This window comes from Xyrauchen texanus, chromosome 4 (genome assembly GCF_025860055.1).
Source record: "Xyrauchen texanus isolate HMW12.3.18 chromosome 4, RBS_HiC_50CHRs, whole genome shotgun sequence".
Taxonomy (NCBI): Eukaryota; Metazoa; Chordata; class Actinopteri; order Cypriniformes; family Catostomidae; genus Xyrauchen; species Xyrauchen texanus.
In genome coordinates, this window is record NC_068279.1 from 413,992 (window position 1) to 427,500 (window position 13,509).

Consider the following 13,509-nt stretch of genomic DNA (forward strand, 5'->3'; position numbering starts at 1 on the left):
AAACAAACAGAGAGAAATACTTCACATAGTTCTGTCTGAACTCGTGGAAAAAGCATAGAGTATCTTGAGGAATGTAAAAGTGAAGCCGCTTCATCATAGATGAAGTAGAGAGGGGTGTTTTACTCATTTAACACACACACACACACACACACACACAACACACACACACACACACACACACACGCACGCACGCAAAATCAAAGTAGATCACTATACCAGCTGTCACACTGAAGACAACACATTTGAAACTTCATCTGCAAGATCCAAGATCACACACACACACACACACACACACTCTCTCTCTCTCTCTCTCTCTCTCTCACACACACACACACTCTCTCACTCTCTCTCTCTCTCACACACACACACACACACACTCTCTCACACTCTCTCTCTCTCTCACACACACACACACACTCTCACTTTCTCTCTCTACACACACACACACACACACACACACACACACACACACACACACACACACACACACTATCTCACTCTCTCTCTCTCTCTCACACACACACATACAGACACACACACACACACTCTCTCACTCTCTCTCTCACACACACACACACACACACTCTCTCACTCTCTCACACACACACACACACACATACAGACACACACACACAAACACACACAGACACACACAGACAGAGACACACACACACACTCTCTCTCTCTCACTCACACACACACACAAACACACACACAAACACACACAGAGAGACACACACACACAAATAAATCCAAATAAATGTTTTATTTCCTAAATTATTATGAATACAAGATGTGGATCAAAAAAGCCATGTGACTTAATTACTCCTGCATAACTGGACAAACCAGTGGACCAATCATTGCACCTGAAATGTTGCTCTGGTCATCCTGAAATACCAGTGTCCTAAAATTCCAAAACCCACATCGAGTTTGCAGAGCAAAGGTTTATTGACACTTTTGAATTTTCTTTACAGATGCACATGATAAATAAAGATGGAGGAACGCACACACATTGTGCTCCCAGAACTGTGTGACGTTGTGTGCATTAATTATGAATAAAAGAGTCACAGTGGCTACAATGTCCCGGAAGTGATGATTTAGTTCTTTTGAACACATGGAATGGAAACGTGGCTTTAATTAAAAAAAAAGTTTTTTGCGATATTCAGATTTTTCGCCAAAATGAAATTGCCAACTTTGATGGAAACAATCCACAATATTCCTGATTCCCAAGACGCTTTACGGGCGATGTGGGCGGATCTTCCGGTTAAGCGTAAACAATCGTTATGTTATGTACTAACACAGTATTAAAAAGAGCTGTAAAGTGTTTTCAGACCTGTAGATAATGATGGTTATTCTACAGCATATATTGAGTCTAGACAGAACCTGAAGAGCTTATACTGAGATTATGTACTTACTGCAGATAGAGGGGTGGTCTAGACAACAGGATGCTCGTGTATTACAGCACTCAGGTGATGATACTGTCATGCTGCTGTTTTTCAGATAAAATACAATTATTTTACAAGAGATGACTGTGTAGTAAGTTCAATCGAGCTTTATAATTGTAGTTTACATATATAATATTTGTATGTAAATGCTCTAATCTACAGTACATGAAATGTTTTAGTGTTGACTGAACAACTGATCCTGTTGATCGATTTAATTTATTGTTCTTGTGTTGGAAATAACGATGTCTTAGCAGCCACACAAAAAACTGTACCATAAAAAAGAGCTACATGCAATACAAATAAACATATTTATTTGGGCATACATTATTGTGGCAGGGCGGAGGGCGGGGCCAGGTCGTGATCCTACACACCCGGTCCCGTATTAGGCTAATCAAGCCTCCCGTGAGGGATAAAGGTCGACTGCAGAGGATCGTGCGGGAGAGAGAGAGATCGTTTACTGACATGTCCGTCGTGTGTGTTTGTGTGTTTTAAGTTTAACGTTAAACTATTATTTATATCGTCAAGCCGGTTTTCGCCTCCTCCTTTCCATTGATCCCTTTACACTGGTGCCGAAGCCCGGGAAGGAGGAGGGATACGCCGTAGTAGAGTTCTCGCCACTACCGTCCACCCCAACGGAGCAGCTGCGACTGACCGCGAGGGGAGAAGGGGCTCCTAACCGACCGCCTGGAGCAGTCAGGGCCGCTGCCAGGGGCGCAGGAGTCGCCTACCGGCCGCTGAAACGCAGCGGGGTTTAAGACCGATGACCGCAAGCGGGGAGCGACTCACTGGCGAGCTGGGAGCGACTGCCTGGAGCAGGAGAACCGCTGCCAGGGGCGAGGGAGACCCCTTCTGTTTCCCGAGAGCACGGCGGGGCATTCCGTCCACCAGGGGCTGGAGGTGGCAGTGTGGCAGAGAGAGAGAGCTACAGGCAGCTGCCCTGTATGCATTTGTGTTGCACAATGGGGCCAGTACCCCAGGGGGCCCTTGACTCTCCTGGGCTTTAAGACCACGTGAATCCCCCCCACCTCCCCCTCAACAACTTTTGGCCATGATCAACGAATAACACCCACCCCCCTAAACAACGTTTGGGTAGAGGGGGGCCCTTGGATATAATTGGCCCAAGGGCCTTTGCAAGTCATAATCCGTCCCTGATCTCAGGCGTTTGTCTTTGGGAGAAACGGCAACAAAACTTTATCTGCTAAGAAACCTCATTAAGTTTTGACATTAAAGTCAAAAAGAGTCTCTAGTTTCATCAGATATGCCATTTTAAAAATGTGAGCGATTAGTCGTGAAACGGCACGCTGTTAAACACAATGACCACTACAGTGGACAACAGCATTAGCTTTTTATTTGAAATCCTATTTATACTGTACATTATCAGACTGAGGAACAAAATGTGTCTTTCAGAGGCTTTATGTGGAGTTATAATTAAATAAAATGCATTTCAAACTGTTCTGAGACCAGTGCAGACAGACAGCACACTGGAGGTTAAGTCATGCACTAAATAGGGAGCAAGGGAGCATCCTATAGCGCTCCTATAACTGTTCTGAGACCAGTGCAGACAGACAGCACACTGGAGGTTAAGTCATGCACTAAATAGGGAGCAAGGGAGAATCCTATAGCTCTCCTATAACTGTTCTGAGACCAGTGCAGACAGTCAGCACACTGGAGGTTAAGTCATGCACTAAATAGGGAGCAAGGGAGCATCCTATAACTCTCCTATAACTGTTCTGAGACCAGTGCAGACAGACAGCACACTGGAGGTTAAGTCATGCACTAAATAGGGAGCAAGGGAGCATCCTATAGCTCTCCTATAACTGTTCTGAGACCAGTGCAGACAGACAGCACACTGGAGGTTAAGTCATGCACTAAATAGGGAGCAAGGGAGAATCCTATAGCTCTCCTATAACTGTTCTGAGACCAGTGCAGACAGTCAGCACACTGGAGGTTAAGTCATGCACTAAATAGGGAGCAAGGGAGCATCCTATAACTCTCCTATAACTGTTCTGAGACCAGTGCAGACAGACAGCACACTGGAGGTTAAGTCATGCACTAAATAGGGAGCAAGGGAGCATCCTATAGCTCTCCTATAACTGTTCTGAGACCAGTGCAGACAGACAGCACACTGGAGGTTAAGTCATGCACTAAATAGGGAGCAAGGGAGCATCCTATAGCGCTCCTATAACTGTTCTGAGACCAGTGCAGACAGACAGCACACTGGAGGTTAAGTCATGCACTAAATAGGGAGCAAGGGAGCATCCTATAGCTCTTCTATAACTGTTCCGAGACCAGTGCAGACAGTCAGCACACTGGAGGTTAAGTCATGCACTAAATAGGGAGCAAGGGAGCATCCTATAGCTCTCCTATAACTGTTCTGAGACCAGTGCAGACAGACAGCACACTGGAGGTTAAGACATGCACTAAATAGGGAGCAAGGGAGCATCCTTTTGCTCATTACTATTAATCAGAATTAATTATGATAATTTCTGATTGGTGAAATGCTTCAGCACTGACCATCACTTGAGAGAGAACATCGAGATTTTATTGCCAAAGTAGAAAAAACATTGTAACATTAAAGTCAAATTATTTTTATTTGTAGAGTTTTTGTGTGACACATTGTTCTAGTGCAGCTTTATATAAAATCAACTTTACTGTCTGTAACGTCTCAAAAACATGAGTGACCAACACTCCTGTAGTCCTGTAATTTCACAACTTCATCCCGCTCTCCAAAAACACATGAGCGCTCACATCTGATTTCCCATGATTCCTTGCAGGAAAGGTAAGCAAATGGTTTCAAGGATTGTTTCAGGACATTCAGCTCAAGTGCGATAAACAGTGTAACAGTGACTTCCTGTGCTGTAACTGACTCATCTTTGGTGCAGTTTGGATGCTCATAATAAATGATGTTTATAACAGAAAGGTCCCCATTACGACACCATGTGTGTTTATATTGCACTGTATATGTGTGTGTCTTCCAAACAAGACTGCTCTTAAAGCACATTAAAGGGGAGTTATTATGCAAAATGCACTTGTACATGATGTTTGTACATAAATGTGTGTGTACATAAACACTCTACAATGTTAAAAGCCTTTCTTATATTTCTATTCATCAAAAACAGTTTGTCAAAATGAACGCTTTTCATTTCTGCTCTAAAGTGACGTCACGTTAGATCAGGCCACACCCACGACTGGTGACGGGCTCCGCCCTATTATCATAGCTCCTCCCCTGAGTGATCTACACACAGTCTGCCATTTTTTTATTTTGTGAATGTTTGCAAAACGCCTTTCGGAATGAGCTTGTTAGCTGATTCCACAGCTAATGCAGCTAAAGGGGGCGGGGAGCAGCAGCTCATTTGCATTTAAAGAGACACACACACAATTCCACCCAAAAAGAGGCTTTTATAACACGGTATTTTGGGGTATTTTGAGCTGAAACTTCAGACTGATTCTGGGCACACCTGAGACTTATATTACATTGTGTAAAAAGGGGCATAATTGGTCTGCTTTAAAGGAACAGTTCACCCAAAAATGAATATTCTCTCATCATTTACTCCCCCTCATGAAGTTTCAGGTGTGTTTGACTTTCTGTCTTCAGCAGAACACATTTGAGGAAAAATAGAAGAATATCGCAGCTCAGAAGGTCCTTAAAATGCAAGTGAATGGTGACCAGAATTTTGAAGCTCCCAAAATCCCAGAAAGTCGGTATAAACGTCTTCTAAAGTGATAGAGATAGATAGTGTGAAGAGAGAAAGTCACACCTGAGACATCATGAGGGGGAGTAAATGATTTCGGGTGAACTGTCCCTTTAAGTGAACACAACTTGATCATTCATTTTTCAGGGTATATATATATATTTAGGCTTTTCTGCTCTCATGTAGTTTTAGCAAATCATAACATGCTAACTCACATTTACATATGGTCCAAAATAACTTAAAATATTATTAAATTAATTATAATATATTAATAATAAAATTGAGATCAGGGACAAATGTGTTATGTCTTAAATACAAAAGTCATCCATATTTTAAAAATTAAGAAATTCATAATAATAAAAATACTGGAAAGCATAAATCTAAAATAAATGTGTATACGCACAGCATCCATTACTTATATTTTTAAATAATTGAAATGTATCAAAATGCAACAAATTCATAAATATAAATATGAAATGAAAGGTTGGGATCTGTAAGATATCAAACAATACATAAAGTAAACATTAAATGATATTTACATAAACAAACTGCTTGTCCTCACCTTCCATGAGATTTTTAATAATCCGATATAAATTGGAGAATTGGTCAGCGGTAACTCTGACGACCCCTTTCACACTTCCTGTTTTGTTTTTGCATGGAGGACTTGCTATTGGCTGTTGTGTTCGCATAATTAATTAGGTAGGTATGTGCAGGTTTTGGGGATGTTATTAATTCAAATTTAAAAGTTATTGGGAGGTTTAGTTATATTTCAAGTTCCAGAGAATAAACGTTCCACCTTTGCGTTTCCGTGGCCCCCTCTAGTGAGGACCCTGTTCCTCAGACCCAACATTACCCACGCCCCTGCTGAGCCATATGAAGAAGCAGCTGTCCGTCACGTTATTTAACCAATCAGATCAGAGTAAACTGACAAATTGTACTTTGCATGTGCAAATCTTTTCAGTATTAAATGATCTTCATTCTCAGGGCGGTTACACCACATTTTACCTTAAGCCCCATTTACAGATGTTTACATGCACTAAGTCATTAAAACTCATTCTTTAGCCCCTCCACAGATTTAATATTAGCTAACTATAGTTTTGGCGAGTCGTTTAGGACATCTACTTTGTGCGTGACATGAGTCATTTCTCAGACCGAGTTTACAGACCGATTGTGTCACTTGTAATTGACTATAATCACAATTCCAGCGGGTCAGAAGTTTACATACAGTAAGTTAACTGTGTCTTTAAGCAGCTTGGAACATTCCAGAAAATGATGTCAAGCCTCTAGACAATTAGCCAGTTAGCTTCTGATAGATGTACTGAACTGGAGGTGTACCTGGATCATCTTTGGGAGCAATTTCCAAACCCCTGAAGGTGCCACGTTCATCTGTACAATCAATAGTACACAAGTATAAACACCATGTGACCACACAGTCATCACACCGCTCAGGAAGGAGACGCATTCTGTCTCCTAGAGATGAACGTAGTTTGTGTGAAAAGTGCAAATCAATCCCAGAACAACAGCAAAGGACCTTGTGAAGATGCTGGAGGAAACAGGTGGACGAGTATCTAGATCCACAGCAAAACCAGTCCTATATGTACATCACTTAAATGGGAGAAATTGGAATGCTCAAACAAGACGCTCTAGCGCCCAACGGTCAACAAATGAAGAAAGGAAGTCCCGCCTTACAGGTAAAAGAACCAATCACCTTTTAGATACAGACATCGCCTGTCAATCAACTCGAGAACTATATACACCGTCACACCACCCGTCCTGAGTGGTAGATAACCCTCAGGCTACACAGGTCAGTGTTCCAGCACTGTAAACACATTTCTTTCATTCCTGAAGTCCTGTTGAGGTCTTCATTGTGAAGACAGAAGGCAGAATAAAAGCCCGCCTAAATATAAGCGCTAGCAGGCGATAAGAGATGACGACTGATAAATCACAAAAGAGTTTTCCCTGCCAGAACGTGCCAAGAGCAACAGATGAGAACCGGATATGAGAGTATGAAGCGCAGATGATGGATGACGGACTGAAGGGCGTTCTGTGAGCGGGTCACCGGAGCGTGTTTAGGGCGTGTGAAGGCAGGAAGGCCGATCTGAATGTGTAATCCAGAGCAGTGATTCTCAAACAGGGGGTCAGGACCCATTAGGGGCGTTGATTAAAATATGATTCATTTTTATATAATTATTATTATTATAATTTAACTTTTGTGTTCCAGGGAAGAAAGCAAGTCATACAGGTTTGGAACAACATAAAGGTGAGTAAATGATGACATAATGAAAACCATCTCTTTAAGGTTTATGTAATCTTACGGTAACATATTGTAAATATATATTTTAGATGTAAAAAATGATTAATAGTAGAAATGTATATTATGTTTAACAATTTTATAATAAATTAAAAAAGACAATATACACAATTTTAAAGAAAATATTGAAAGAATTATTATTTTCAGCTGTAAAAACTCAAATGAATGGTTAAAATGTAAATTATAATTAACAGTAAAACTTGATATTATGTTTAACAATGTTATAATATATTTAACAAGACAATTTATGTAATTTTATGGCAAAATATTGTAAAAAATTAAGTTATTTTAGCTGTAAAAATTATAATTAAATGTAAAAATGTAAATTATGTTTAACAATATTTAATACATTTAAAAAGAATAGACACACTTTTAAAGAAAATATTGTAAAAAAAAATTATTTTTTTAGCTGTAAAAAGTTATAATTAGTGGTAAAAATGTATATTATAATTAAGGCAAGGCAAGTTTATTTATTTCTTTTTTAACAATATTATAATATATTTAACAAGATAATAGCTATAATTTAAATATTGTAAAAAATATTTTTTTTTTTAGATATAAAACGCATAATTAACATTAAAAAATGAAATATTGTTTAACAATAATATAATGTATTCATCAAGACAATTCATTTAATTTCATGGTAAAACATTGTAAACAAAATGATACGGTAAAAATGTATATTATGTTTAACAATATGATAATAAATGTAATTATTTATTAAATTTAATTTAATAACAATGGACACAATTTGAAAGTTAGTATTGTAAAATGTTAAACAAATAAGTATAATTAACAGTAAAATAATTCAATATATTATAATATTTTTATAAAGACAAAACATGTACTTTTTATGGTAATTTTTTTTAAATAATAACCGTGCATTCGCAGATTTCAGATTTCGGTATATTTCAGTATAGGTGTGTTTGGATACAGCACACACTGCAGATACTGGATCATAAATGTCATTTGGATGGTATGTGTTAATTTAAATAACTGTATAAATGTGGCCACTAGGAGGCGTACACGCTTTAAGAGCACAAACACACACACACACACACACACACACACACACACACACACACACACACACACACACACACACACACACACGAGCACAGTGTTGACGTCTGTATGACATAATCCAGAACAACTATCAGCTCATTACACTAATGAGCCTGTCATCGGTGTGGTTGTTTATGTAAAGTGGGTCATTAACATACTATAATAATCCACACGGGTGTTACAGTCACACAGTTATACGGTCTCGACACAAATCAACCCCAAAACAAACTAAAAGAGCCGTCATACGGTCATCTTTCGTTCTCTCTGTCGTTGTCCTCTGCAGTGCTCGTGCACAGGGCTGCCAGATTCGTGGGATGGTTTGTGGACAGCTGCGAGCAGACTGCATGCTTCAGGAACAATCAATCGCTGCAAACCGACCCGGCTGTCGTGGAGCACAAGAGTTAAAACAGGAGAAAAACAAAACAGAAAAATATTGCATAATGCACGCCATAAAAGCATGCACTGACCGGGGGCTGTCAAGCTCCGAAAAACACAAACAATTCTATTCCAAGTCATTTAAGATCGTGCGACAGCTTTGTGAGGAACAGATGAAAACTTCAGGTGCTTTAAGGGACAAGCAAAGGAAAGCACAATGCCACCCCAGATGTGTGACTTTCTTCATTCTGCAGAACACAAATGATGATTTGAAGAAGAATATTTCAGCTCTGTAGGTCCATTCAATACAAGTGAATGGTGACCAGAACTTTGAAGCTCCAAAAAGCACATAAATGCAGCATAAAAGTAATCCATACGACTCCAGTGGTTTAATTCACTTAATAGTCTTTTGAAGCGATACAATCAGTTTCAGTGAGAAAAGACTAAAATGAAACTCGTTTTCACTATAAATCTTGACATCAGCAATTTTCATGGCGATCATGATTTCAAGATCCATTACATTTCCTATAGCGCCATCTAGTGCTCTGGAAATGCGTCAAACACTAGGAAGTGTAATCAAGCTTGAAATCATGATTGTGTCCGTACCGTAAACACCAAAAATGGACCGAATCTCTTCAGAGGTCACGGGTTATACAACTGGAGTCGTATTGATTACTTTTATGCTGCATTTATGTGCTTTTTGGAGCTTCAAAAGTTCTGGTCACCATTCACTTGCATTGTATGGAGCTACAGAGCTGAAATATTCTTCTAAAAAACTTCATTTGTGTTCTGCAGAAGAAAGTCACACACATCTGGGATGGCATGAGGGTGAGAAAATGATGACAGAATTATCATTGTTGGGTGAACTGTCCCTTTAAGAGTCAAGAGCCTGGCACAAGGAGATGGCAGAGGAATTTTAGCAAAACCGGAGAGGGGATTTGTGAAGCTGGAATGGTGCGTATGTTGTGTGTGTGTGTTGAGGGTGGGAAACAGCTGGTCTTCCATTGACGAGTTTTGAATGCTAGCAGTTAATATTTCACTCCATAAGTGTGTGTGTGTGTGTGTGTGTGTGCACACACACACACACACACACACACATACACACACACAAACAAACACACACACTTACACACACAGACACACACACACACAGACACACACATTCACTTACATACAAACACACACACACAGACACACACACACTTACACACACAGACACACACTCACACAGACACACACACACACACTCACAGACACACTCACACACAGACACTCACACACACACACACACACACACACACACACACACACACAGACACACACACACACAGACACTCAACACACACACACACACACACACACACTCACAGACACACACACACAGACACACAGACACACACACACACACACACACACACACACACACACTCAACACACACACACACACACACACACACACACACACACACAGACACTCACACACACACACACACACACACACACACACACACACACACACACACAGACACTCAACACACACACACACACACACACACACACACACACACACACACACACACACACACACACACACACACACACACACACACACACACACACACACACACACAGACACTCAACACACACACACACACACACACACACACACACACAGACACTCAACACACACACACACACACACACACACACACACAGACACAGGCACACACACACACACACTCACACACACAGACACAGGCACACACTCACACACACACACACACACACACACACACATTCCCATTTTCTTCTTGACAGCAGAACACAACTGCACAAAAGTAAAACAGGACACATGCACTTTAGAAACACACACACTGAACATATGAGAAGACTCCGATCAAGCGAGTGACATCATGAATGTCCGAAACATGTAAAAGTGAACACCAGGTGTATATTATATATTCAAGAGCAGCTTTTCAATAATTCTACCGAGTATAAATATTTATGTTGACGTTTACTTCATTCGATTTTGAAGTAAAAATGATGCACCTTTTTAAAACTTTTTGTTAGTTTGGTTTTATATTTTGTAAATTGAATATAAAGTTTCATTGTGTACCCCAGCGCAGTGACTGAGACGACCAATGAAAAGCTCCGGAGGGTTCAGTCACGACTGAGGGGTGTGGCTTGCACTCAACGGGTTTGGGGGAAATAAAATAACACACAGTTTCTCTATTCCTGACGAGTACAACACTTGGCCACATAGTGAAGACTTGCTGATTGTGGAGTTTTAAGCATTGACCGCCCCCCAACACCCCAATTATAAGCAAAGGGTGCAGCGCTTTCCCACACAAGCGATGACCTCACCCTCTTCACCCACACAACACTTATGCCCGTCACCGCGAGACAGAGCTCACAGTACAGCCATGCAACGCCGCTCCTATAAACCCAACATACACAATCTCTAAACGCCAACACTCGCACACACACGCTCAGTGTACTGTTCTGACATCACGGGCTTACACATCATACAGACGCACAAAGACCAACATGCAACAACCAAACAGCCGAAACATCTAACGACCATTAACAGTACATTTGACTCATAAAGGTTCTTTCAGTGGCCTGGAGAGTAAATACTGCCGACTTCAGCGTCTTGTTTCTCAGATGCTTCTCACGAGAAAAGATGGATCTTCTGCGTCTTAGATCTCAGTGCTGCATTCGACACGATAGATCACGACATTCTCTAGGATAGGCTGGAGAATTACGTTGCATTAGTGGATGGGCATTAGCATGGATTAGGTCATATTTAGCAGGCCGCTAACACTTTGTCTGTGTAAATGAGGAGCTGTCAGACCACATTAAAGTAAAGTATGGAGTGCCACAGGGATCAGTTTTAGGGCCTCTGCTTTTCTCTCTATAGATGGTCCTCTTGGGAGATATTATCAGGAATCATGGAATAAGTTTCCACTGCTATGACGACGATACACAACTTTATATTTCTTCAAAACCTGATGAGATTTCACAATTTTCCAAGTGTATAAATGATGTAAAAAATTAGCACCACACCGCATGAAACAACAAACCCAGCACGAGAGTCGTGACCAAATGAATCTTTTGAACCATGTATAGTTCTGGGTATCTCAGCGAGTATTGACGCTGACTATCACACCTGGAGTCGTGAGTTTGAATCAAAGGCGTGCTGAGTGACTCCAGCCAGGTCTCATTAGCAACCAAATTGTCCCGGTTGCTAGGGAGGGTAGAGTCACATGGGGTAACCAAATTGGCCCGGTTGCTAGGGAGGGTAGAGTCACATGGGGTAACCAAATTGGCCCGGTTGCTAGGGAGGGTAGAGTCACATGGGGTAACCTAATTGGCCCGGTTGCTAGGGAAGGTAGAGTCACATGGGGTAACCAAATTAGCCCGGTTGCTAGGGAGGGTAGAGTCACATGGGGTAACCAAATTAGCCCGGTTGCTAGGGAGGGTACAGTCACATGGGGTAACCAAATTGGCCCAGTTGCTAGGGAGGGTAGAGTCACATGGGGTAACCAAATTAGCCCGGTTGCTAGGGAGGGTAGAGTCACATGGGGTATCCAAATTAGCCCGGTTGCTAGGGAGGGTAGAGTCACATGGGGTATCCAAATTAGCCCGGTTGCTAGGGAGGGTAGAGTCACATGGGGTATCCAAATTAGCCCGGTTGCTAGGGAGGGTAGAGTCACATGGGGTAACCTCCTCGTGGTGCAAAAGAGGGACACCTCTTTCTTAAGAAATTATTTGTGCATTGAGTCCATGAATTTGAAAGCATCAAAACTAAACGGGCAATCCCTGCTCAAGATAAATGTCTCGTTTAGAGTCACAGCTGTCCCAAATGAAGGTCTAGCTCCATTTCTATTTACATTAGATTAGCATTCAACAATGAACAATGCAGTTCAAAGTTTTCCTATGAGACCGGTGCACGGCCACAGCGCAGATAAAAGCATGCGGGTGAAGGTTATGGAAATAAGGGCAGAGCGGAACGTTGACTGATTGGAATCAAATGCTTAAAGGTACATGATAAACAGCTTGGCACCAAATCAAAGCAACTCTCTCCATCTGGTCTTGAGCAATGACAGCAATAAAAACGAGACACGCACCGGTTGATGCTCCTTTGGGTTCGTTTGGAACAGTTTTCATTTGCGGAGCAGAAATAGACAAAACAACCCGGCAGTATGTCGTCTGAAACTGGAGTTACTGGATGTCACGCTGCTTGGTAGTTTGTAGACGGTTCGTTCTTGCACTTCTTTCAACCTCCTGAACTCTTGGGTGCGGCCGGGAGCAGGCGATACGTTTAGGATTACAAAATAAAAGTCCCGGGATCCACGAGTCAGACATTTCCGTTCGTAAACCTGGAATCTGAACGGCATCACTTTTATGTTACATAAAATAACAAGACCTGAAAGCCTCCGTGTCGCAAATGAGCACCACCTTTTGGTAACGATCGGGGCTGGACTGGGAAGAGAAGTCGATCCGGGATTTTACATGGCAACTGGCCCAAACGTTTTTGGCTGTGGGTGCGGGGGGACGGATGTTCCTTTTCCGTATATCGGGCCGGCGTTTTGTGCTCCGTTCTGCATAACGCGCCGGC

General features: G+C 41.5%; 1 protein-coding gene and 1 long non-coding RNA gene across 6 annotated transcripts in view; one reads left to right on the forward strand and one right to left on the reverse strand.

Annotated features, from left to right (window-relative positions):
• Positions 1-13,509, reverse strand: part of LOC127643250 (E3 ubiquitin-protein ligase RNF43-like) — a 182,052-nt gene that overhangs the window by 75,217 nt on the left and 93,326 nt on the right. The gene's annotated exons all lie outside the window — the stretch shown is intronic.
• On the forward strand, positions 2,900-4,002 carry LOC127643271 (uncharacterized). 3 transcript variants are annotated; one of them, XR_007970473.1, is made up of 4 exons: positions 2,982-3,024; positions 3,117-3,300; positions 3,393-3,576; positions 3,761-4,002. It is a non-coding gene; the product is annotated as an uncharacterized LOC127643271 (long non-coding RNA). The 3 variants fall into 3 exon arrangements; XR_007970472.1 differs by lacking the exons at positions 2,982-3,024; positions 3,761-4,002 and adding an exon at positions 2,900-2,932 and having other exon boundaries at positions 3,393-3,632; XR_007970471.1 differs by lacking the exon at positions 3,761-4,002 and having other exon boundaries at positions 3,393-3,631.